This window comes from Podarcis vaucheri (assembly GCF_965113315.1).
Source record: "Podarcis vaucheri genome assembly, chromosome: 6".
NCBI lineage: Eukaryota > Metazoa > Chordata > Lepidosauria > Squamata > Lacertidae > Podarcis > Podarcis vaucheri.
The window spans coordinates 90,394,460-90,415,017 of record NC_138764.1 but is presented as its reverse complement, the minus strand read 5'-3'; the positions used below and the strand labels follow the sequence as shown (position 1 = coordinate 90,415,017).

At 43.4% G+C, this 20,558-nt stretch overlaps 1 long non-coding RNA gene across 2 annotated transcripts in view; it reads right to left on the bottom strand.

Moving 5' to 3' along the window:
- Positions 1-20,558, bottom strand: part of LOC309534456 — a 48,882-nt gene that overhangs the window by 7,727 nt on the left and 20,597 nt on the right. The window contains exon 3 of one of the 2 annotated variants that reach the window (XR_014220743.1): positions 6,955-6,992. The exons of the other annotated variant lie outside the window; for it this stretch is intronic. This is a non-coding gene — a long non-coding RNA (uncharacterized lncRNA). Of the gene's footprint in view, positions 1-6,954; positions 6,993-20,558 lie in introns of those variants that run through there. 2 annotated transcript variants of the gene reach the window in all.

Below are 20,558 nucleotides of genomic sequence, written 5' to 3'. Positions count from 1 at the left end.
CAGGCAGCCTTCAAACAGAGGGCTGCCCTCTGTAAAGCAGGAAACTTCGCCACCCCATCAATCCCTGTCTCGAAGGGCCATTCCCCTAAAAAGAGAGAGTTCCTCAAATGGCTGCTTTTCTTATGATACTTCCTCTCTCTCTGAACCAACCTTCTCTGTAGCTATGGAATTGTGGCTTACTTATCTCACCGCAGCTGACGGCCAGTGGTTAGATGCATGTGAGAATCAGCTTTGGCAGTGCTAATATGGAGCGTAAAGATTCAATGCTGACCTCAACCGACAACATGAAAAGAGAAGTCCTCATTCTCACAATACATTCATCTATTTAGTTACACTTCTATTCCATCTTTTTCTCCAGTGAGGCAGGGTACAAAGGTCTCCCACGCCTCCATTTTATTCTCTGAACATCTATGTGATGAAGGATAGGCTGAAAGGTCACCCAGTGAGGTTCACAACAGGGGGGGGGGATTTGAACTTGAATTTCCTCAGCTCAGCCCCCTGCTCTAACCAGTACACCACACTGTCTGTAGTACAGAAATGATAAGTGCATGTCTCTGAGTTATTTATTTGATATTATAATGCATATACCAGCCTTCTTCCTAAGGTCGCGGGATGGGTTGCATCAATAACAACAGAAACAAATTACAAACCCAAAGTCTGGATGCAGCTGTTTTTCCCTGTAGTATATTCAAGACCTGATCCAGTGGATCAGGGGGAGCTTATTTCCCTGTAATTATCACCCCTCCTAGATCAGGGCAATTGCTTGTTAATTACTGGTCTACTTTTTAAAAATATTTCATCACCACTATCGACCACAGTTACAAGAAAGCCTGGTATCTTTCCCAGACTGTGAGTCTATAAATTACTGATTACTCTCTCACGGTTTAGCAGAAATAGTAGTGCTTTGTGGGGAGGGGCCCAGGGCCTTAAAAGAGGTTTGAATATTACCAAGCTGGTTTACAGGAAGTCTAGATTTGGGTTGGAACTGCCATGCACAGAGGAATTTGAAACAACACACACACACACACACACAGAGAGAGAGAGAGAGAGAGAGAGAGAGAGAGAGAGAGAGGGAGGATCAGTCACAAACCTACACTTCTGAAAACCATCATTGGAAAGTTCCTGTTCCCTTCTTTCTCCTTGCAGCTCACTACTTTTCAGTTAATAATTGGTGTTCCCTGCCTGTCTGACCTTCTGCTTTGAAAGATTTGAAGCTAATTTGCTTCGTCCCAAGTCGCTGTTCTACTTGTTAAAAAAGTTATAAAACAGAGAGCCTTCCTTCTTGCATACGCTCCCGTCCGTTCTTATGGATTATGTGCATTCCCATATTCTCCTTGTATACATGATGTGCAGCCAGCACTGCAATCTGCTCCATGTATAATATTTCAGGAGAGGGACAGCTCTATCAATGTTAATGAGATTAATGGTTTGCAAGGATCAAAATATTGTGCTAGCTAAATAGGAATGTTGGGTGGATTAGCAAAAAAGTGGGAAGGGAGAAAGCAGGATCAGCTGTGCAATGCACAAAAGGATGGGATGCACACCCCACCCACGCACCCCAGGGATATGTCTAAATGTATAGATCCTGTGCATCTCCCCATTTGCAATTCTGCCCTTTGAACAATACACAAGAGCTGAAACTCCCCCTGCTTCTCTCTCTATCTCGCCTCTTCTAAGCATACTCATTGGATGTTTCCAGACCATGTTTATTGATGGGTGCCTGCTCATGCATGCAAATAGTATCAGGATAAAAATGCCAGCCTGCATCCCCCCCCCACTCTGATTTAATCTAAATATTTTAAAGCATTGGTAAACTGCTTTTAAAAACAAACAAACCAAAACTCTTATGGGTACACAAAAATGCAACAGAAACACAATAAAATAGTGTCCTAAGCACCAGTTTTAAAAAACCAGAGACACAACATCAGTTAAACTTGCATTATAAAAATATGAATTGAAGGATAGTAGTCTAGTCTTAGGGATGTGGGTGGCGCTGTGGGTTAAACCACAGAGCCTAGGACTTGCCGATCAGAAGTTTGGCAGTTTGAATCCCCGTAATGGGGTGAGCTCCTGCTGCTCAGTCCCTGCTCCTGCCAAGCTAGCAGTTCGAAAGCATGTCAAAGTGCAAGTAGATAAATAGGTACCACTCCGGCGGGAAGGTAAACGGTGTTTCCGTGCGCTGCTCTGGTTTGCCAGAAGCAGCTTAGTCATGCTGGCCACATGATCTGGAAGCTGTACGCTGGCTCCCTCGGCCAATAAAGCAAGATGAGCACCGCAACTCCAGAGTCGGCCACAACTGGACCTAATGGTCAGGGGTCCCTTTACCTTTACTTTTAGTCTAGTCTTATGGGTCATGGAAAGCATGGACAAAAAGAGATGCCCAAAGTAACAGATGGCTGGTGCTTCACTTACAGTAGAGAGAAGGGCAACAGAGAACACAGGGGAACTTGCAGAAAATATCTAGTTTTGAGTCACCAGAATTTACCCTTTCTGGGACAAATCTGGTAAGGTGTTGTTGCTCTTGTTTTTTAATATCTGTTGCCAGGAACCCATTTGCAAGACTGAGCTCTCATCTAGAAGCACATGCATTTCCTCAGCAACTGCTTCCTTCTAACACATGAAACTACCTGCAGCAGCAGGTGGAAGTTCAGACCATACCAAAGATGCACACCCCCAGGAGATGGAGGGGGGGGTAATTCTATACTTGTTGGCATAGGCAGGGCTGGCTTGTATGCTTAAACAGTTGGCTTCAGTAGAGCACCACAGATTTAAATTACTTGTGTTTAGCTCCAGTTCCCCCATGTGTGAGTCTCTGTAGTGCAATACATTATGAGAGGATTGTGGCAAGTTGGTTGCTTTGTTTCTGATTTCCCCAGTCTAATAGTTTGGCTGAAGACAGGAACAGAAATGTATAGCGGTCCCTCTCTCGAAAATACAGCTATTGTCGGCCGCAGTGTGCAGCACAGAAGAGGAAATGCAAAGGAGAACCAACACACTGAAGTTTTAGAGAGTTTCTAATAGATTTCCAAATGGCAGGAAATTAACAGGCTTTCCATGAACATCTGTTCTACCTCAGGCTCAAAAGGTGGAAGGTAAATGCTATCTTGTTAAATTCAACAGCAGGCAACAGGGTAAGCTTATTCCTCAGCGTCCATACAAAGATTTTCATATTTCACCTATTAGTGACTTGTCATGTTGCAGGGCAGCAGAATGCTGCATCCTCTTTTTATTCTTTATTTACTAGTGGTAACATCTATTAGGGACGCGGGTGGCGCTGTGGGTTAAACCACAGAGCCTAGGACTTGCTGATCAGAAGGTTGGCGGTTTTAATCCCCGCGACCGGGTGTGCTCCCGTTATTTGGTCCCTGCTCCTGCCAACCTAGCAGTTCAAAAGCACGTCAAAGTGCAAGTAGATAAATAGGTACCACTCTGGCGGGAAGGTAAACGGTGTTTCCGTGCATTGCTCTGGTTTGCCAGAAGCGGCTTAGTCATGCTGGCCACATGACCTGGAAGCTGTACACCGGTTCCCTGGGCCAATAAAGCGAGATGAGCACCGCAACCCCAGAGTCGGCCACGACTGGACCTAATGGTCAGGGGTCCCTTTACCTTTACTGTCTATTAATATACACTGCCAGGGCCAGCCTGGCCATGAGGCTTTGGTAAGGCAGTCACCTCAGGCGGCAGGCTGGGAGGGACAGCAGATCTGGGGCCCAAGGAATGTGCCACTCGCCATTTCCTGTGCTCGTTGTCCACCGCCACCAGCAACCACTGCTGCCCCCACCTGCTCCTCTCCAGCGTCATGTTTTCTCTCCCACCTTCAGCACACCAGGGTTTCCCCAGTGGCAAGGGGGCAGCAGCGGCAAAGAAGAAATCAGGCGGCACCATTTTTAGATTTGCCTCAAGCAGCAAAACGTCTCAGGTTGGCCCTGTACACTACTCCAAAAGATGACGAACTGATAGAGGTTGGGAACAACTGCATTAGAGCTTAGAGCAAACGGCTTAAATATCACACATAGATCTGAACAACTACTAGCCACATTTTGGCTACAGGTTTCCAGTTTAAACAGATGACTGTGTGCATGTTTATGTCCAGGAGAACGCAGATCTCTTACGTACAGCAGGGGTTCCTCTGGAAATGCGGTGGTGTGGTGCTTCGATCGAAATCAGATCAGAAATGGTAGCCAGCAATTACTGCATGAATGAAGCTTCTCTGCAATCTCTGGGAACGGCAAAAAAATTAGTGCACTGCTAATTAACACTAATGTTTTAAAATATCTAGCCCCTACATCTCATGACAAAAATGCACACATTAACCTTGTAATGAGGTTGTGCATTGTGGCTCTGATAGGATTTGGAAATGGGAATCAGATCACTTCCTCCTCCCAGTTATAAAAATGCACATTATTCTCAGAGGAATAGCTATGTTTAGTGCTTTTTTTCTACAAAAAAAAAATGTTTAGTGGTACTCTCATTTTCCTACTCATATTGAAATACTGCCCCTCAATGGGGCCAAACTTAGATTCATAAAATGTTTAGGGGTATGCGTCCCCCCAGAAAAAAAGCACTGGCTATGTTAGTCTGTTTCTGCAACAAAAGCAACATTTGAATCTTTTAGCAATTTATAGGCCATCTCCAACTTGGTTTCCTCCAGAGGTTTTGGACTACAACTCCCATCTGCCCACACTGACCTGAGCTCCTTGGAAGAAAGGAATGAATGAATGAATGAATGAATGAATGAATGATGCTGCTGTGTTCTGTCCAGACTGTGGTCTGGACTGAGGTATGGAGGATTCCACCCGGGTCTGAATTCTGTAAGCTTCTGTGGTTACATAATGCTATCACTGACAATGAGTCAACCAGACTCTGCATTACTACTGAATCATCCTGATACAAGGGGAAATGTTTATATGCAAATACATTACACACTTATTTCCACTCCAAGTGGTAGATTGCATCTCCCTTTGAAAAGGTGCGTGGGGGGGGAGGACTGTCATCTCTTTCTTAGGATATGTCAGAGCATACATCCCATCTGGGGCTGGAAGAAATTAAGAAGATCCCCAGGGGTCTGCAACCTTTAAGACAAAAAGAGCCACTTGGACCCGTTTCTGAAGAAAAAACAACAACTGGGAGCCGCAAAACCATTGCGACATTTAAAACAAATATATCTCCGGAGCCACGATCTGACAGCGGGCAGGAAGGTGACGTCAGGACGGTGCGTGACTAACGCACGCACCGCCCCCATGCGACGTCACAGCCAGAACAGCGCCTGCCACAGTGAGGAGTGTTGGGGCGCACAATGCGCCTCCTCCCCTCGCTAGTATCCACCCCGGAGCCGCAGCAAAGATGTAAAAGAGCCACATGTGGCTCCGGAGCCGCGGGTTGCAGGCCCCTGTCCCAGCTAATCTTCAGCCCCATCAATGTGCCTCAAGGCATCTTCCATCAATGTTCATCTTTTCAACAGGTCCATGGTACTATGCAGTTGTTACTCTTGCATTGTTGTTACAAGAGAAATGCAACTGATTTTCCATTCTAACAGGCTTTTACACTTCTTTGTGTACATCCTACTGTGTGCAATTCACACCAGTGGGTGTGATGTAGCTGCTGTGGATGGAGCCATTTGAAGCTGAGAACACATTTGTTATAATCCTTGTGATGGGTACCATGTTGTGACTCCATTTCTTAAAACGAATCTTTTAATTAGCAGTGATGCAACACACACACACATGGCAGAGAGACACAGAGAGAGTGCGCATCATAAGACTGTGGTGACATTGTTTTAAGGCTCACAGTTTGAACTTGTCACTGTCCATGTCAAAACCCCACTCTTTTAAAAAGATGAAAGTGTAGCGCTAAAGCATTTACAACTGTGGTGGTTTCACTACTATTTTTCTTGGCAGGGGGAAGGAACTTTCTGCAGTGTAAGAGAAACAGAAGAACTACAAGGAAAATTCTGAATGCTGATGACTGGATGACAGTGTTATCAGGATGCCCCATAAAAAGTGAGGGAACAAAGCACTTTGTTGCTGTTGTGGAAAAGGGTGCGGGAAACTCTTTCTGTGGATGTTTGTGGGCAACAATTCTTGCCTCTCAGGGGCAGAGCCTGGGTGAGTTGGAGAGTGGGGATGAAAGCTATTAAGCTGTTCAAACGCCACAGAATAGGCATCTGTTGGCACAGAGTGGGGCTTCTCAGAGTGTGAAGGACAGAGTGGGCAGCACCAGGAAAGAGATGGGGAAGTATTCAACTAAGTTTTACTCACCAACCCCGCCTTCCCTTCCACAACCCCCTTCACCAAAGAAACCCTCTTCTTTTACTCCTCACCAAAGCCATCTTTCTTGCCAAAGCCACCAACCCTTTCCTTTAAAAGGACTGACTCTGGGGTTGTGGCGCTCATCTCGCTTTATTGGCTGAGGGAGTTGGTGTACAGCTTCCGGGTCATGTGGCCAGCATGACTAAGCCGCGTCTGGCGAAGCAGAGCAGCACATGGAAATGCCGTTTACCTTCCCGCCGGAGCAGTACCTATTTATCTACTTGCACTTTGATGTGCTTTCAAACTGCTAGCTTGGCAGGAGCAGGGACCGAGCAGCGGGAGCTCACCCCATCGCGGGGATTCGAACCGCCGACCTTCTGATTGGCAAGTCCTAGGCTCTGTGGTTTAACCCACAGTGCCACCCGCATCCCTTTCCTTTATACGTCGCCAAAGGCACCTCCTCCCCCTAGTCCTTGACCTCTGCAGCTGACCTTAGCTGCCCACAAGCCTGGTTTGCCCAGCCACTTACTCATTTGCCAGGGTGAGGCACTCACTTGCCTGCTTGCATCTCCATTTCCCCTCCTTTTTCGCTTCCCTCACCCTACTTTGACTTGAGTGTGCCGGCACCCTCTCCAGCAGCAGCGTGACAATTACAAATATGGTATGGGCTTATCTGCACTTACCTTTTTTCCAAGGATTTCCATTTGCTCTGATTCCGCTTAAAAGAGCGGGTTTTTCACTTTACTGCAGAGAAAAGTAAGAGCGGGTAAGCCCAGAGACAAGTACTCTTAAATCCAGTTTTATGGAACAGCCTACACTGAAATGATTATAATACCAAAATCCTTATATTGTGAGTTGCATTGCATGGTACAATATTTTCCAGACTGTATTTCAGCAAAGTATAGATGCCAATGCAACCTGTAGTTGGATGCTTAATAATTAGGCCAATTTTTGCAAATGTAAATCAATGTTACGACCAACAGCTCGAGACTGACATTTTAATGAAAGGTCAAAACATTTGTAAATTAATGAAACTATGAAAAGCACAATTTATCATTTTTGGACTGTACATGCTAGGTATTTTCAGTGCAAATTGATATGCAGATCAAACACACAAACACAAAAGGCAGGAGACCATCTCACTGGCTGCCTGGCATTTTATTCTCTGTCTTTTTTTAAAAAAAATAGAGGTAATTTTCTTTCAGCATAATATATTCTGACTTCCTAATACATGTATATGTGAGTGTGTTAACGATTCTTATTTATTTAGATATTTATAAACCACACTTTCATTTTTTTAAAAAAATGCAGCAAGGCAGAGTACATCCTATAATATTACAGTAACAGCAATAAAGAGGCAGTAAAGCATCAATGAACACCAGCCGGTAAAAATAACTTCACACTGTAAAACCTGGTCTGAATTACGAACTGCAATTTATGCATGCAATTGTTTTATATATGTTGTTCTTAAATGGTGAGATCGCTTTGAGATGCATCATAGGAAGCAATACATAAATGAAATAAACAAGTGTAAAAATGATAATAATATTATCCGCTAAGGCCATGACCAAGACAAAGGGCTGGATCCAGATTTCACTTGCCGTAGACAGAATCCTGTTGGAAGAGTAGGAGGATTTCCCATTTTTTCCCTAATCCCTGCAGACCCCAACACCATCTCACACACTGATCTGGAGTATTCCTTAAGTGGCAACAGTCACATTCCCCTCTCCAGGGAAGAAACATCCCCTGAACAGAACTCTGCTCCCCACTGGCAGAAACCACATCTAGATCCAACACAGAATTTACTTTTGATTGCTGTCTATTCTAATGTTTGTATTAAACCCATGCATAGCACGCTCTCTCATTTAAATCAACAAGACTTAGTGCTTAACTTTATTTGCATCATGCTCTAAAAGACTGCAGCGATAAATACGCCTACTTTACCGGCACTTACTCACGAGTAAACTAGCTTAGGATAGTGCTGCATATGACTAAAACAGGAAAGACTACAAGAGAGTTAAAACATTTATTACTTATTCATTTTTTTCGCTTTTTAAAAGGTCTCAAAGCAACTTACAATAGATGGAAGTAGATAAAGGTTTTTTATTGATCTAGTAAATACTGGAAAAATAGGTAGTGTCATTTTTTTATTTGGATGCCCTTTAAAATATGAGCGTTCCAATGTTTTTTTAAAAATAATAATAATAATAAATAAGGAGGGTTTTTTCCATGAATGTAATTAGCCATTGAATGCATAGTCTAATTAAGGGGAAAAGAAGCTCTTAAGCTGCAGATAATTACACTTGAGTAACTTCATACAAAGGAGGAAGCTGTGGTTGTGTTCAAGAGGATTATTCCAGTGAGTTCACTTGCTGTAACAGCTAAGCTCGAAGTCTACAAACATACTTTTGATTTGCATCTAAGGTACCTTAAAGATCAGCAGCAATTTGTAAAAACTTCAGAGCGATGAAATATTACATGGATGCTTTCTCACCCCCAGCCCGTCAAAATATCTCTTTGTGCTTTGCAGCTGCGTCCTGATTGCAGGGGTGTCTGCTGGATATTGTTACAGCAGACAGTGGTGTTTCATCAGGGCAATTAGGCCAGATGTCCAGAGCAACACACAGCAGAATGGGCAGGAGGGGCTTCAGTGCAAGAGGGCTGGCTTGCCCCATTTTGAAGCATTGCTGGTCACTGAGTAAGACCATGTCAGAACGCCTGTGCTCAGAGATCTACACTGGATGCTAATTTGCAAGTACAGTGGTTCCTCGGGTTAAGTACTTAATTCGTTCCAGAGGTCCGTACTTAACCTGAAACTGTTCTTAACCTGAAGCACCCCTTTAGCTAATGAGGCCTCCCGCTGCTGCCGCGCCGCCAGAGCACGATTTCTGTTCTCATCCTGAAGCAAAGTTCTTAACCTGAAGCACTATTTCTGGGTTAGCGGAGTCTGTAACCTGAAGCGTATGTAACCTGAGGTACCACTATAGGCCCTTAACAGTTTGGGGCCAGTTTCATACCCTCCAACATTTCTCTGATAAAATAGGGACAGCCATTCTGAGCACCTTCCAACATACGCATATAAAAAACATAATAAAACATTAAACATAAAAACCCCTTCCCTATACAGGACTGCCTTCAGATGTCTTCTAAGAGCTGTATACAGTGGTACCTCGGGTTACATATGTTTCAGGTTACATACGCTAACCCAGAAATAGTGCTTCAGGTTAAGAACTTTGCTTCAGGATAAGAATAGAAATCGTGCTCCGGCAGCAGTGGGAGGCCCCATTAGCTAAAGTGGTGCTTCAGGTTAAGAACAGTTTCAGGTTAAGCACGGACCTCCAGAACAAATTAAGTACTTAACCTGAGGTACCACTGTAGTTACTTATCTCTTTGGCTCAGGCGCCATGTAACCACTTATCTTCCAACATTTCTCTAATGGTTACTGTAAATCCAGGACTGTCCCTGGAAAATAGAGACACTTGGTAGGTCTATAGTTCACCAATGAGATCACCTTACCCCATATAGCCCCACTTGACTGCTTTGACCTGCAAAGCTGGCCACATACTACTTGTTCCGTATGTCTAAGAAATCAGTATTTTAACGCAGAAGCACCTACACTTTGGAACATCAGGGAGGCGCCATTGCTGTACTCCTTTTGGAGCCTGCGTAAATCATGTTTGTTTAGGCAAGCCTGCCTGGACGTGCAGAATGTGCTTTAAGCTATTTTTAACTTACGGTTGATTTTATTTGTCTTTGATTGTTTTTAAACACCTGTTTTAAACCTTATTAATAATTTTAATGTTTTTTGTAAAGCGCTTTGAAGTTTTATTGCAATCAAGTGGAATATAAAACTTGTTGCATAAGTACCATCAAAAGAGAGCAAGACATGGAAGACCATTAAGACCAGAACACATAATCACGTAGCTGTGCTAGCGGGGAACATAGGATTCTGTGCCCCAACTGATGCTGTATCCCAGAGGTTGTTGACCTGTTCCCTACCACCCACTAGTGGTAGGGTTTCAGGATTCTAGGTGGATGGTAAGGGGTTCTACAGCACAAGCTGAATCCTCCTTCCATCGAGCACTGGTGTGCAGTAAGGAAATTTTACCATCAAGAAAGATGTACTAGTGGGTGGTAGGTTAGAGGGACGCAGGTGGCGCGGTGGTCTAAACCACTGAGCCTCTTGAGCTTGCCAATCAGAAGATTGGCGGTTCGAATCCCTGGGTGACTTCCCATTGCTCGGTCCCAGCTCCAGCCAACCTAGCAGTTCAAAAGCACGCCAAAAAGTTCAAGTAGATAAAGAGGTACCACTCCGGCGGGAAGGTAAACAGCGTTAACGTGTGCTGCTCTGGTTTCGGTGTTCCGTTGTTCCAGAAGCAGCTTAGTCATGCCGGTCACCTGACCCGGAAAAACTGTCTGCGGACAAACGCCGGCTCCCTCGGCCTGTAAAGCGAGATGAGCGCCGCAACCCAGAGTCGTCTGTGACTGGGCTTAATGCTCAGGGGTCCTTTACCTTTACCTTTTAGGTATAAAAAGGTTGACTACCCCTTCTGTATCCAGAGGGAAAGGGATAAACTCTCCACCTTTCTCAACGCAGTGAGAGTAAGGACAAATGCAAAACTGAAGTATCCAATTATAATCTTTCTCCTTAGATAAAATCTATGGTTTGTGCTTCCACCTGATTATTTAGACTATGTGTGATGAGCCCCTTAGAACTGGAGCTTCAAATTTCATTAGCAACGTTTGGTAAAATAAGCTGCGTACGAAATGCCACCTGCTGCTGGCTGAGAGGCTTTCAAATGTACCTCACTTGTGTGCAAGAGCTTTCGGATGCTTAGATGAGCATTGAGCTCTTCATAATCTCTGTGCAGTTTCTGCAGGGGGAGTATTGTAGTTGTTCCAATCTGCCTCAGTCCAGCACTGAATAAAATGATGGCAACCCTAATCTTTTAAATAATAATAAAAAAAGAAAATCGAGATAAACAAATGACATCATTCTGTGTGTGGATGTGGGGCTTATTTATAAGTAGTAAGCGGGGAACAATGCTTTCAGATTCACATGCTACCTATTCCTCTCTAAAAGAAAGTAAGGAATCTTACTGAATTAGTTTTGGTACAGTGGTACCTCGGGTTAAGAACTTAATTCATTCCGGAGGTCCGTTCTTAACCTGAAACTGTTCTTAACCTGAAGCACCACTTTAGCTAATGGGGCCTCCCGCTGCCACTGCACCGCCGCTGCACGATTTCTGTTCTCATCCTGAAGCAAAATTCTTAACCCGAGGTAATATTTCTGGGTTAGCGGAGTCTGTAACCTGAAGCGTCTGTAGCCTGAAGCGTATGTAACCCAAGGTACCACTGTATTTCTGCAGGTCTGAGAAAGAAGCAAGCCCTTAGGTCATTTCAGCTAAGCCTGATCCTATACATGTTTGTGCAAGAAGTAGCTGCCATTGAGTTTAATTATTTTCATGCAAAAGTTTGCAAGCGATTGCAGAATGATTGACTTGTTTCAAGCCAATATTATAATTCTTGGCAAATCCTTGTGAGCAGTAAGGCAGGAAGGGAATAATGGAATAGTATATCTTGGCAGATGGCGTAGCAGGCTGGCTGGCTGCAGCACTGTGTTATAGATCCCGCATGTTCTTCACTAAACTCAGGTTATTATCAGCTCTTTGTAACCCCAGATCAGCTTGCAGCAGTGCAGATTTCTGCTTCTTCATTCAGGAAGTGGGCCGTCGTCTAGAGAGACTCTTTCAGGTTTGGGGTGTGTGTATATTTGTGTGTGTGTCCCTAAACATGCAAAAAGGAAGTCAGGTTAAATGCCTCTTGGTTTCTCCAGTTCTGCAAACTAGTGTTAAGAAAATGCAACAGGTATTTCTTGTACTGCAACACTTCAGGGCTGAGAACAAAGCTTTAATTCCTTCCATTTACTACTATTTCTAAGCCGCTGTTCAGCACCGTAGCTTTCCTAAGACAGTTTGCATGAATAACAAATCCAGAGTTTTATCAATATCCAACATTAAAAACAAACAATTCCATTTACATTAAAATGAGCCAATTTAAGTGAGGGCCATATCTAGCATCTTCCAGGTTCATTCTCTGCCATGTCCAGGTTGGCTGGGAATATCCCATGTCTAAAATCCTGGAGACTCAACTGCCTATTGGTGCAGACCAAGGGTAGAGAACATCAGGTCCAAGGGCCAAATGCATCCCTCTGCCTGGCCTGCGGAACCCTCCTTAGGCCACACCCCCTTTTCTCAGGCCACACCCTGTCCACCATTGACACGTGGCCATTAGAACGTTGACCAGAAGGGAATATGATTCTTAGGCTGAAAAGCGATTCCTCATTCATGATGTGGAAGCACGGAGCTAGGGCCCCTTTTATAGTGAATTCATTATGATTTGTGCACATGATTGTATCAAGGTGGCCATATACGTATGCGTTCCTATTTGCCCCTGCAAAAGGTTTGGGGCAGGTACACCAGTTCATTTACAGTTACTGCATGCCCCATAACTTCCTGCTGAAATCCCGTGTCGTATCATAAATGTTGGGCTGGGTTTTTTTATCCCACTTTTGTCATACTACAGCACAATAATTGCCTTGTAGATGGCAATAATGTGGTAACGTTGTAGAAGAATTGCATAACAATTAATACAATGGAATGCTGTGTGGGTGGCCCAGTATAAATCCACTATTATTGCATCAAAGTCATGCTGCAGCTGGGGAAAAGATCTGCAGAACAAAAGTAAAAAAATCCACCAGTCTAGTGGTCCCCTAGGTAGACCAATGGTTGATTCCGTATGAGGCACATAGCTGTCAACTTTCAGAATTGAAAATAAGGGATCAGCGGCCTCAAAAATAAGGGATCAGCAGCCTCACCTGTCCCAGGGACAGTCTACGGGATATCTAACAATCCAGGATAGCAGCGGGAAGCAGCGGGAAATGACGCTGGAATAAGGGAATTTCCCTCAAAAAAGGGAAGGTTAGGTATGATGAGGAAGCTTCTGATGTCCCTTCCTAGTTTACCAGCTACTCCTTTCTTCCATTTAAGCATGAAGCTGCAGCTTTTAAGGCACTGCCTGAACGTCAAAGCAATCGCGTTTTCTGTTCTGGATTTCCCCTCCATGCATTTCTCCCATTAATCTTCAATAAAAAAACAAACAAAAGAAAGAAAGAAAGAAAGAAAGAAAGAAAGAAAGAAAGAAAGAAAGAAAATCCAATCAAATGGAAGAACAGCCATCTCTCGCAAGGCTGTAGACCAAAGCAGGACAAAAGCAGAAGAAAAAAACGAAATGAAACATGCATATCGTACTACAAATGCTAAAACCTGACTTTCCTATAAATTCATATGCATGCATTAGGAAAGAATGAGAGAAAGAAATAATTGTAGGTATAGTATAGGACTTAAGAAATTTACCAGACAGACTGGAGACAGCTTATCTCTTTGATCAACAGATACCGGTTTTAAATCGCAGTTTATCAAGCTATATTGGAGACATTTACGCTTCATGAAGAATGCAAAAAGTATTTTATTCTATCCATTTTGCGGGTGGGGTGGGGGAAAGTGAGCGGGTAGGAGAATGAAAATGTGGGTTTCTTTCCCCCCCCCCTTGAATGCAGGATTATGCCATATGTGCCACATCCTCTGAGCCCTTTCATTACTCACCATGATATTGGATAACTGGCAGGGGGGTGGAGAGAAAGAGAGTGAGTTAATGAACGGAGGTAACAATCTTTCTTGGGCGTTTCTGCAAAACACACATGAGCAATTTTGATAGCTGTTAGCATAAGCATCCAGTTCATCCAGTTTCTTCAAATAATTCATGTATACTAGATGTTTTGTGAGGAATGCCTTCTCATTTGCTGAATTGCCCATTTATGGCCACTAGCCTACCAGAAATATACTGAGTATCCCATTAGGCCAAATAAGATATTTATCGCCTCAAAATCTGTACCGCTAAGGAAAACAACATGACAGGTTTCCTGATCCATGCCTTCCATTGTGACGATCTATCTTCTCCCCACAAGTCTCAGATGTTCTGTTCTCTTTTGGGGGACCCACCCACCTGTCTGGCAGTCAGAAGGGGCAACAGCATCACTCTTTCATGCTGATTTCTCCACAGGTGACCGATGGATCCAGCAGGGCTGGGTGGAGGGACACTTCTACCAGTGGAGGTTGGACCATTAGGGCAAACCCCAGTCTGTCCTCAGCTATCCCTCAACCTGCCTGCCTTCTTACAGCCAGTCCACCTACAGTTGACCTCCGTGCCTTCCATGCCTCCAGACCTAGCTGGCCCCAGCCTCCACTGAGCTCCGCCCAATTCAAGCCCCCCAGGGCAGAGCAAAGAGGGTTTGGCTTGCTTTGTTAAATCTGTGAAGGTGGTGGGGAAGGCACATGCAGGTAAAGGCAGACACTCGAACGTGATAGAGCCCTGCAAAACACACCCATTTCACACGCTGGTGAGGCTCGTTTTGAACTTCTGATCAATGGGATTGTACAACAATTAGGAGGAAATCAACATAGCGCTAAGCAGGTTGCGCCGTCAAGACAAACAATTCTGCTGCACTGATGGATTGCCCTCTCCTCCCACTGTATGCTATTGGGGGGGGGTCTTCTATCCCACCCCAGCCAATTTGGGGGGGTGGGGGTGGGGAGAGGAAGGAAAGATCTATTGAGGGAGCAGAAGTCATTGCTTGGGCTTCCACTGGTGGGGCTCCTTAGCTGAACTGCACCCATTATTTTTTTCCTAGCCCATCTTGAACTCAAGTAACACATTATTGGATTTTAAAACACTGCAGGCAAGCCATTCCAGAGTAAACAATTACAGCTACTGCAGCAGACCTTTTAGTAATGTGTAATGCTTTGGATAGATGGAGCTTCAGCGCTGAACCTCGAGATGACAACTGAGATGTTTAACGCATGCCCTATTTTCGTTTGTGATTTCCTAGCAATGCTGCCACGGCTTGTGCCACTCTACACAGAGGTAAGTCCCATTGAGTTCAGTGGGGTTTAATCCATGCACAAAATTGCAACCTAAATATTTCATAGAATCAGTGCTGGTAAAAGGTAAAGGACCTCCTGGACAGTTACATAAGTCCAGCTATAGGGTGGGTGGTGCTGTAGTCAAAACCACTGAGCCTCTTGGGCTTGCCGACTGGAAGGTCGGCAGTTCAAATCCGCGCAATGGGGTGAGCTCCTATTGCTCTGTCCCAGCTTCTGCCAACCTAGCAGTTTGAAAGCACACTAGTGCAAGTAGGTAAATAGGCACTGCTGCGGCGGGAATGGAAATGGTGTTTCCGTGTGCTCTGGCTTCTGTCACGGTGTTCCGTTGCACCAGAAACGGTTTAGTCACGCTGATCACATGACCCAGAAAGCTGTCTGTGGACAAATACACACCGCTACACAGTACCAGCACCTTTCTCCTCCCCCCTTGCATCTCCTGTCCCAAAACCGTCCTCATTTTTTCGACACTTTCATAACCGAAAAAAGTCCATTTCTTTTTTAAAAAGTAGATTTGTTGTGCTAGGTTGACATTTTAATTCACTTTTATAGCAGAAGCCTAAATTTCCTAGAGTGCGCTTGAATTGCTTCTGCAAAATACCGCCAGTCTGGGGGGTGCTCTTAGGCTTTTCATTTGATTTCCAGGTAGGTGTACGATTCCACCCTAAGGGTGCTTCCTGGTGATCTGTTTATTTAACATTAGTCCTGATTTGTCAGCTGGGAGATTCAATGATGTGGGCTATTTGATGAGCATTCCTTCTGAGCCATTTGCAGGGAGGTTAGATGACGTTGTCAATGCAAGCATTATCCCACACTTCTTGGTGCATTTCTCGGTCGCTTTCCTTACTGCAAAAAGCCCAATCATTTGATCGCCTTGCCCTTAAGTGCAGCTTGATATGAAAACAGGAGCATGTGATTATGCCCCCCTCCATGCTGTGAAATGATTCATTAGCTGCTTTCAAGATCTCAAGCTGTTCAAAAAGTCACAAAAGCAAGCCAGGCAGTTCCAATGTTTCTGTATTTGTGATCGGCTGGCAGCCCCACTAGTAAGTGTGTTATATTTGCAGCCTCAACAAATGAGGTGGAAAAATGCGGCCCTGCCAGCTCCACCCTCCACCATATTCATTTGTTTCTGTTCTAGTCACTTTGCAGAATTTTGTTTTGCTTAGTTTAGATTTAGCTCTTCTCTAGAATTTATAAAGCAATGTTAAGCACACTTGTATGCGTTAGAGACTTAAAATGCAGCGAGGTCATTTCCCCCCTGCTGCTTTTTGAGTTGCATTTGCACAATGTGCATACATCAGAGAGGGGGTGGGGATGTCTTTCATCCAACACACATGGCCAGTTTTGTTTTCCCCCCCCCCATGGACCCCCCCAGCTCCTATTCATGAAGCTGTCATCTGCGCTTGCATGCTCATCTGCACATGTGCAGTAGCTGTCCCAAATGTGGACTCCTGGCTTAAGTATAAAATGAATTTAGCTTAAGTTTTCTAGTTGGATTGAAGTTGATTTTGGGGGAAACGCACCAAACAGCAATATTTCTCAAGAAAGGATTAGTTTGATTCACTTTGTGGCGTCTGTATGCACTTCAAGAACTAAAAATGGGAGCACACTGGATATGGAATAAATGGTAATGTGCACATAAAGGTAAAGGTAAAGGGACCCCTGACCGTTAGGTCCAGTCGCGGACGACTATGGGGTTGGGGTGCTCATCTCGCTTTATTGGCCAAGGGAGCCGGCATACAGCTTCCGGGTCATCCAGGTTTTGCTTCTGGCAAAACCAGAGCAGCACACAGAAATGCCGTTTACCTTCCTGCCGGAGTGGTACCTATTTATCTACTTGCACTTTGATGTGCTTTCGAACTGCTAGGTAGGCAGGAGCTCGGACTTAACAACAGGAGCTCCTGTCAAGTGGAGATTCGAACCGCCAACCTTCTGAACGGCAAGCCCAAGGCTTTGTGGTTTAACCCACAGCGCCACCTGCGTCCCAATGTGCACATACCTAGAGCAAAAGGAACCACAACCATTTAGGGCTGGCCACTTCTCAAGAACTTATCCTGCTGTGAGATAAACTTTGCAAGAGGCCAGTTGAAAGTTAGCCTGGATCAAGATTTACAAATTCTAAAATATATCACACCCTCCCTAGGAAATAGCATACAATATTAGTTAGGGTGTGTATTATGTGTGTTTTAGTTTTATGACGTATGCCTGTAGGAGTGGGATCTGAACAAATGCAAGTATTGAAATCCCTGACCTAGATTTCTTGGCTTAAATTTTCCACATGGATGAGGGTGTGGACCGCTGGGTTACAGAGTGCTGACAGTAGGCAGGAAACTATGAAGAGTGAAGCAGCTTAAATTTACTATTACAGGATTTTGAAATGTTGGCAGGCGTGAGTAATATAGCCTAAAATGCCCTGGTTTCACCTTAAAGATTAATCTGGGTTGTTTTATTCTCCTCTGAAGCCACACCCTGCTACAAACTTTTCTTTTAATGGACTTAAATAATATGCAAAATATGCATATTCACAAGGCAGATCTTTACCTTTGATCTCTGTGGTCTGTAAACCTTCTGCCTTATTTCTTTAAACCATACCTGTTGTTAGCGGCAAAACTTGCTGTATCTGTAATGATTTCTTTTCAGGACGTGCAATTACTGTGTGCAAGGATGTCTGCCCACAGTTCAAAGCAAATTGTTACTCACTACAGTGTAGTCAAAAAAACCCATAAGCTCAGGGGTTTGGCTCCTCTTTTACTGTGTAGGTTGATCTGCTGTCCTACTTGCTACTGTCTTGATTTTGCCCACTAGTTGGCTCCTTATCTAAAGCAAACTGATTACACTCTCATTTTAGAGAGGAAGCAAGTAAGGAACTGATTCAGTGCTTATATGAAAAAGAGAACCGTGGCTTTAAAAGGGTGGTGCTGTAAAAGCAAGTGTTTTTTAAGCAAAGAAAACCTAAATCCCTCAAACTAAATACCAAGATTTTATATGAAAACAGAAAATCCCAATCTAGACTGTGTACACACTCCCGTTTACTTTGTATTCAGTGATTTCCCCACTTCTGGTTTGGGAAAGTAGTGTACACATGCTAGCCACAATCCATATCTACCCTGTCATTTCCTTATGAAATGCTGTGTTTTGATCCAAATAGAGAAAAAGGACATCTTAGTTGCATTTTAAGCCAGTAATGTGCACACAGCCTCAGTTACCACCTAGTGATTATGTCATAGTGTTAGGGTCCAATGTGCAGTAGATGGGTCATATTTACATTTTCATTTGTCTGATAAATCAGGTCTGGCAATTTATATTTGCAATAAGCACCCCTCCCCCCCCCAAATACATAGCGAAATTTAATTTTACCTAAAACGATAAGGAGTTCATGCAAAATATTTCATCCTTCAACTTTATTCTGACACTGAAGCTGAGTCATCTGTAGCTGTAACCAGGGATTATACAGTGAAAGGGGGGGGGGTATTCAACTAAGTTTTACTGAGAGTAGACTTGTTGAAATTAACGAACATAACAAGTTAGGCCCATTAATTTCGATAGGTTTACCCTGTGAAGGACTTAGTTGCTTACTATCCTGTGTTTGTAATAGCTAATCTCTCCCCCTTACCCCTCAAAAAAACAAACACCAGCTCTGTCGAAGATTTGCTGAAACAAAACCCACAATCTTACATGCAGCTGAATCAATGTGTAGTATATTTTAGCCAAATGGCACCTTGCCAGGATTCTGGGCACTCTACTCTCGTAACCTATTTAGATTTATAAAGGTTGCCCTTATGGGATTCATAGCTAACAAAAAGAAACCCTCAGCAAACCGGAAAGCATTTGTATTTCTTGGTATTACTGGGGATTTGGAAATGGGTGGGTCTGTTCCTCCCTTCCATGAAGACATTAGCCCGTTTAAAAAAGTCTATCGTTGCAAGAAGACAAATGATGAGAGGCTATAAAAATTGCACACAGTATTTGTGTGCTGCCTTCTGCATTCCTGGATAAGAATAAGAACCGTCCCATCCAATGAACTTGCACCACCTTTGCTCACTCTTTGCTACGGGACACGTTGCACTCACTGGGGGCCTCTCCCGCCTTTGCCATTCTTTGAATCACAGCCAGGAATTAACAGCAAGATGTGGTTAACCTAATTGAGTCTTGCCTTCGAGCTTTTGAGCCTCAGATTTGTTTACTGTGGAAAGAACAACTGGCTGTGTACACTGTACACTTCGAATAATTTTATAATTCCCTGCTGTCAGGAGTTAAGGCAACCTTACACTAGTAGGTCAAAAATTAGAGTTTGAAAGCTTTCTGAAAAAGTTAAAGAGGCACATCTTCCTTTCCAACCTTAAACAGGATTGCCAAACCACCTCCATCAAAACAATATCCTCAACTCCGCACACATTAATCTGAAGTGGTTTAATTATTTTACTTGCAACAGCAGACAAATTTCAAATAGCTTGATGCTGGAAAAGCACAACAACAACAGCAACAGCTTCCATCAGAGGATGGCACATTAAAAATTGGGGGCAGCCTAAGTTAAAATGGATAAGATCTCAACTCAGTTGAAATTGATATCAAAGCCTAAAACAGAGAGTCCTGAAAAGAAGCGGTTTCTATTCTTAACTGGCACTGACTCTTTGAAATCCTTTGGTTAACAGCTTCTAAAACATAGTGACATATTTTAGCATACTTTGTAGTTAATTTTCATTTGTAATATTTTATTTCTTGAGGTTTAGAGGAAATTATGTTTAGTGGTTTACTATGTTTTACAACATGGAATTTTTCTTGTATTTTATATTGAAGCTAAAGATGATGGTCTGTTTGGTTGTTAATTGTCTTATAGAACATGAAAATTTTCAGGGGTGCATGTATTTTTTAAAATTTATGATGTTTTGACCTTTGTTAAATATGATGTTTAAATATAAACTGTCCACATTAAAAAAATATTAACAATGTTTATTTCCCTAACAAAAAATGCACATCTATGAGGTACACGCAGAGATTTTTGTCAGGAGGAACTCACCTCTCAGGTAAGTGTCATTGCAATTCTAAGAGAAAGAGGGTCAGGCAAAAATAATTGCACAACTCTATCACCTAACAGAAGGGAATCTAGACAAAACATTAACCATATGATGCATACTTGGGCAGCAATATGCTCCAAATACACTAATGCTTTTGCAATGTAAAATATGTGCACATTTCAACATTTACACCACACCTTTATATAATTAAAATCATAATCAGATGGGGCTTACAAATAAAAATACAAAATTAAAAATAACCATAAAAATATCACAAAATAAGCAGACGTAAA